Source organism: Eulemur rufifrons, chromosome 10, assembly GCF_041146395.1.
Source record: "Eulemur rufifrons isolate Redbay chromosome 10, OSU_ERuf_1, whole genome shotgun sequence".
NCBI lineage: Eukaryota > Metazoa > Chordata > Mammalia > Primates > Lemuridae > Eulemur > Eulemur rufifrons.
In genome coordinates this window covers 4,963,494-4,970,587 of record NC_090992.1, presented here as the reverse complement: position 1 = coordinate 4,970,587, position 7,094 = coordinate 4,963,494, and positions in this window count along the sequence as shown.

Sequence of the window (7,094 nt, the reverse complement as noted above, 5' to 3'; positions counted from 1 at the left end):
AAATGTAGTGAGTCCCTGCTCCCAAGGAGCTCTGCTGCTCTTCAACACCCAGTGCCTCTCAGCTGGGATTGCTGATGTCTACGGCTTTAGAACACCTGATTACTCATGTTCTTTTGCTTTTCCTCTACTGGAGGTGGAGAGTAGACAAGAAATCCAAACTGAGCAGCTTTCAGTATTCACCAGGTGACCCAGCTCACTACCTTTTGTAAATCCAACTTGCCATGCCATGCATTAAAGTCTCTGACTTCTGACTCCTGTCTCCATTTCTACTGCTCACTCGTACACCCACTAAGAGTTCTTTTGGTCTCTTACATGATCAGTCATCCCGTACGTCACTTCATTCAGCCTTGTAGCATTAGCTCCTAGAGTTCTTTTTACTGGATGCCTTTTCTTTCCTCTTTTCCAGAAGTTATCTATCTATCAAGGTTGTTTTAACACATTGGCTGCCACCCTAGAAAAAAAATTTTTTTCCTTTGGGGTCTCGATGTTTTATTATGAAAATATAATAAAAACTTTGAAAAAATGACCTTTTCTAATTTAATGAAAAATTTGTTATTTTTTATTGTTTCCTGTGCATGGGTTATATGCAACTTGAAAAATAATTCTCGTGGCTGCCAAGGTGAAGAAACATGTGAGTTACCTATGCTTCATGGGGCCCTGAGCTCAAAACTAGAGTGAGTTAAATACAACTCACATGGCAGTTAATGTGTTAATATTCTACTTTGTCTTGGAAACCTCCACGTTTCTAGTCCTGGCTGATGTTCTTCTTAATTTTAATACCTCTAGTTTGTATCTCATAGTTGAGTACTGAATGATAGGCCCATCAGCTCTTTTTGTGCTTTTATTCTGTATGTCTTACAAGTCTCCGAACTTGGAGACAAGTCCTCAAGGGCAAGAACAGTGACTTGTATAATACTTTTGAACATTCCTATATGGGTGCACAATAGCAGGTGCTGGATAGTTACTTGCTGATTAATAACTTTTGTGAGCCATTCTGATAACTAAAAAGAAAGTTGGTGAGAGAGGAGATTGAAACCTTTAGTCAATAGCTTCATCCTTGGATATCAGCCTTATTATCTCAGCATGGGTAATTGACCCCATGGAATGCTTTGAGGTGGGTGGAGAACAGAGGAAAGTAGTCTTGTGTCACAAGTTCCTTGGGAAACCGAGGGCCAGAGAAGCCGAGTGACTGGCCTACGGTCACATGTCCAACCTCCAGAGACTGGAGAGATCCTGAATCTGGTGCCTGTTCTACACTTAACCTGCTGAAGCTTAATTGGGGCTGTTTTTAAGCATTAAAAATTTTCAGCCAAGAGTTTTCTAATGAACAGTTTTCTTTCTTTGCCATGAGGGTATGAAAATACCTTCTACCTTGAATGACTATTAATTAAAAGCATGGTCTTTGGAGTAACACAGACCCAGTAGTGAGTCTACTTTATAAACAGTATGACCTTGAGTATGTCACTTTTTTTCACAGCTAAGTTTTCTGTTCTGTGTAAAGGGAGAAATACCAGCATCTATATTTCACAGAGTTGCAAAGATTAAATGAGACAACATGCGTAAAGCACCTAGTAAACTTTTTCTGACACAGAGTAAGTACTCAGCAGATGGTACTTGCTGTTATTACCAGTATCCATCCATTGCTGTGTTGTACCCTGTGCCTTGTTGCTGGGACACTAACTGAGACATGTTTTAGGGCCTTTCTATATTTATCATCTGAAGCAGATTATAGGGGACCATTTCCATGAGAAAACTCGGGAGAGCTTGTCAGGCCGTCATGTTGCTTCTTATGTAGAGCAGGAAGGAAAACAGGACTAACTCCATGACAGACTGGACCTCCTACGATAGGCCTAAGTTTCAGTTTCCCTGATGCAGGCCCTCCCACTCCCCGGAATGCCGCTAGTAACAACTGAAGGCCCCGACTTGGAAACTGGCCAATCAGGAGCCAAAGCCCCGGCTTGGAAACTGGCCAATCAGGAGCCAAGGCCCCGGCTTGGAAACCGGCCAATCAGGAGCCAAGGACCCAGCTTGGAAACCGGCCAATCAGGAGCCAACACTATCAGCCACTTTTGAAAGAGCAAATGAACTAAAAGGGGGATGGGGGATTGGTGTGCCCCATACAGGTAACCTACTGATGAGTATAAAAGCTTAGTGCCCACTCTAGGGCGGGGTCCTGGCTCGTGGAGAGGCCACTGCGTTGGTGCTCTGAGCCTTGGACCCTAGCTCGAGCTAGAGAATAAACTCCTTTGTCTGTTGCAGCCTTGGTGACTCTGCCTATCTGTTCCTGGGGCTGAGGGAAACCGGTTCTAACACTTACTTGAGCTATCTCCTTACAGTAAGATACCTCACAGCACTTGGCATTTCCTCTTTTAGGTTTCATCAAGATCTACCTTAATCTTCCTTTTTATAGACACCCTGTGGCATCTAGTTGCCTTAGTGGTTTGGAACCATGAGCTGGATACACCCTGGTTCAGCCCAAAATCTTAAGAAGAACCTGTGAATTTGCACTTACCCTTGCTGTGTCCTCCAAGATTTCCAGCTCTCTGCTGGACCTTCTGATGCCAAGTCTTCCCCAGTTCCTGCCATGGGATAATCACTGTGGCGTGCTCAGTCAGAAGAAGGTGACCTTGTTTTCTATTTTGCAAGGGGGAAGGGTCTCTGGCTCTTAGCTACTATAGTAATAAATTGTGTCTGTGTGAGCATGTGTGTAGAGCAGGTAGACATTGAAAATGGCAGTTGCCCTTGCTATTGGGATTTTATTTCGGTTCTGGAAAAAAGCCTTGTGGATGGATTAAAATAAAATTTCAACTTAAACATGATTAGTCAAATTCATAGAGACAGAAAGTAAAATGGTTGCCAGGGGCTGGAGGGAGGGAGGAATGGGGAGTTATTATTAAGTGGGTTTGGAGTTTCATTTTGGGAAGATGAAAGAATTACGGAGATGGATGATTGTACAACAGTGTGAATGTATTTAATGTCACTGAACGGTACATTTAAAAGTGGTTAAAATGGTAAATTTTATGTTACACATATTTTACCACAGTAGAAGAAAATTCAGGCCAGATCTGGAAGAGTTATAAAGCACCACAACTTTTAGAAGAAGCACCATAAAACAGGGAAGTTGATTGTCCGATTTTCTTAAAATTATGGTTATTTTCTTCATCAGAAGCGTAGGGATGCCCTTGCTTGAGAGGGGCACCATGTACCCAGCACTGTGCGGTGCATTTGTACGGGGTGTCTTCAGAGGACAGTTGCTGGTGGCTCTTGCTCAGGAGAGCCTGCCTCTGCACCTCAGGGGGCTTCTGAGCCAAAGGAACTTATCTGTTTAGCCTTGATCCAGGAGCAACAGACAGGTACTTTCTGAGGATACATGACTTCGAACGTCACTGCTGCCTGAAACAGATGTGCACGCACATTAACCGTGATCATTGAAACCAAATTTTCCATTTTGGAAATACTTTTTGGTGAAGTAAGGTTTTCAACTGCAAAAACAAAGTCAGGGAAAGAAACCTCTTGATTTCCCCACTCCCAGATTTGGGTTTTTAGGATTTTGTTTGCTGAGTTTTAGATTGTTAAGACAGATCCAGACAAGAAAATTTTTGTGTAAGATCTCTAAAGCAAGTACTTTATTGGATGAAATTTGCCATTGTAGAACTGACCTAATTTTTTAAAAAATTTCTGGATGAATCCTAAAAGGTTAAAATGGAATAGAGCATTCATAAACTACATAAAAAATAGCTTGGACTTGCTTTGTTTTTAGATTTTTTAATGTTAAATAAGTTCAATGGCTTTCAGGTTATATATTTTTAACTTTTTATAATTTATAAGGATTTTCAGACTGTCAGAAAAACTTCCTGGACTTTTCCTTTTAACTTATGAAAGTGTATTGTGGCCTATCAAAACCACACATGCAAGAGCTCAGCTTTGCTATTCAAACCACATATAAGGTCGGCTTCCAAAATGCCACATAACGAGGGGTGTCTTTTCTTTTCATCTTTTTCTCTTCTTGTCTGATTCTGTCTGAATTCAAGTCTATCATGTCTTACATTTTTACATGGCCCTTTTAACCGTTTTTTCCCCCTGAGTTTTGAGGAAAGCAGTTTGTGAATTGGGCTTTTAGGAATGTGATTAGTAACATAGCCTGTTATAGAGCTTGTTTATAAAGGAACGAACACATTACAGGAATGGCAGCAGCTCCTGGTGAGCTTTGATGAATCATGATTGGCTTATATGAAGGGCTGGGTATGGAAACTCCAAGTTCAGTACAATTAATAACACTGATTCCAATACATACTGCAACTTCCCATAATCAGTGGAATGTAGTAGTGCTATATCAGAGGTCCTAGAATATTTAGTTATTTTTTTTTTTATGTGGTTTGGCCATGCAGGGAAGAGCCTCAGAGAGTGGGACATAAGGGGTTGGGCTGTCCTTGGCCTGATAGGCTGTGGATATTGTCCCAAGTCAGTGGACATTGTTATTGAGAGCACAGGCCTTGCAGTCAGGTAGACTTGGGTTTGAGTGCAATTTCTGCACTTAATAGTTATGTGGGACTTTTGGACAAATTTTACCCCAGTGCCTCAGGAGATGATAGTACCTACCTGATAGGGTTGTTCTAAAGATAAAATGAGATAATAGAGGCAAGGAGCTTTGACATATTATCAAGTTTCAGTCAATGTTAACTGTTATTAACTGTTACCTGAAATCTGTAGCTTACTGATGCGTATCTTCTGTGTGTCCATGTGGGCTGTTACAGGGAGTCAGCCTGGTGCTGTGAGGTGGCACTGCTGAAAGAGTGTGGAGAGCATGGGGCTGTGTGGTGGCCTGTGTGTAAATGGCCTTTCTTGACAGCAGGACTGGGCCATCAAGTCCTGAATCCTGCTGGCTGGGCATCTTCAAGTACCAGGTCTTTCTTTAATCCAGAAGTAGAAATCTTGGTCATTTCAGTAGAAAGTTTGGTCATTTTGGTCTTGAACTTTAGTATTGGGTTACTTAGTAGATCTGCTATTTTCCCAGAGCTCCATAGGTTCAGAAATCCTATCTGATTAGTGTCCCATTGCTGCTCAGACTTAGAGAAGCAGAGTCATGCTGCTGACGTCATGAGAACCTAAAGTACAATAGTCAGCATATCATCAGTTTGTTAATTTGCAGTGAAAACTATTACTGGCAAGATATTACTGAGGTCCTACTACCACTTTCTTTCTTTCTGAAGGAGAACCATGGGGGAGGCCAAATTGGTCAAAAGGCTGCATAGGGAACTAGGGACTGGGTTATAGCACTGGAGTATTTACAAGTTTCAAGCTCCACAGCAGGGATGTGACCTGAGGCTGAAGCAAATGATGACATCTGATGACTAAATCACATTCTTTCCTAGGTAGTGTGGGATGGGTTGGACCAAGGGCTTCCTCTGTCTGATTCTTAGTTTTTGGTTATTCTTTTCTAAATGATTCTTTCTTTGTTGTAGGATTTAATGAATTCAGCATAGTCTACTCTGGCTCAGAGTTGTTTTGCCTTCTTTAGGTGACTGCCTCTCTTTACTCTGTCTCATCTCTGACTTGAACATAATGTGCTTGGGTTCCATGTATGTGACCACTATTAGCCCATGACTTATTTGCATCTCTTGAAGACTTTTAAGGAGAAACAGTTAGTAGCATTCAATAGCATTTCTCAGACCCCCCTTTTCTTCCCTCCCCATTCTCTCACACCCCGGATGCTCTGGAATTCCTCATTCCTTAGATCCCCCAAACACTTCTGCACAAGCAACCTACTTGGAGACTTTTCTGTCTCTTGTATTTCTGGCATGATTTTTAGTGTCTTTTCCTTTCCATTTATTGCCTGGATCTTCTTTAGCAATGCAAAGAGCCTAAGAACTGACACAGCAAGCAGCCACCCTTCTCGCTTTCTTCTCCAGTTGATGCTGGCTTTCCTTCTACCCTCATCCTTCTGTTCTTATCACCAATGCAGGGGACTGGATTAGCTGAGAAAGGAGGGGAAGTTGAGGAGGACAAAGCCATAATTATTTTAATGAGGGAAATGAGGAAAGCTACAGTAGTCAGTAGTTATACCTCATTTACTTATCTATGCATTACTTTACTCAATAATTATTTATTGAGCACCAATCATGTGCCAGAGGCTAAGACTACAGAGGGATGTAAGGTGATGTAAGACACTGTCCTGGTTCGTGGAACTCACAGTCTGGGGGGAAGTGGTTGCTGGAGCCAGCACTCGCCTACTTGGAAAGGCTGCTTGTTAAATTTTCAGGAATGTTTTGAGTTATTAAATAGAGCCAGTGTTAAAAATTAAATTATATAACTTATAAATAAGTTATATTAAAAACAAATGTAATAAGTATTCAGAACTCATCACTTCCTAATTATGTTACTATTGTCTGGGCCTTTGAAGTTATTTCTATTTCTAAGGTACCTTATTGTAGAAATACTTATACAGTGACATAATGGTGTGCTGTTGCACTCTCTTCCCAAATCTCATGTTCAGTAATTCAGGTTGGTAGCTTGAAATCTGCCACGGTGGGAGTATTTACACCATGGAAATTGGCAAATGTTACAAATCAGGGTTCCCTCCCCCACCACCCAACTGTTAAACATTTACCAGCACACACTGTATGGGGGAGATAGACAAGTAAGAGATAAGTAGAACACAATACAGAGGGAAGCACAGAATACTGTGGGAACACAGACGAGGGGAAGCTAATCTAGTGGGTAGTGGAGAATGATAGGGAAGACTTCCAGGAAGAGGCTTGAAGGGCTGGTAGGAGCTAGCTAGATATAGGAGAGAATGGGTGGGGAGAGAAAGTGTTTTCTAGGCAGACAGAACTTCACAAGGCAGAAGAGCCTGATGTATTTTGGCTTTTGCAAGTATTTTAGTGCTACAGTCGTGGGAAGTGTTCAAGGCAATGATGGGATTATGAAGGGCCAGGCTAGGTCACTGAGATTGATTCTGAATACAGTGAGGAATTGGTGAGAGGCTTCATGTAGGACATGCCTCAGTCACATTGACATTCTGGAAAGGCCACTCTGGAGTCCAGGAGGAGGTTATTATAATAATCCAGGCAAGAGAGTATCATGCCCTGGAATGA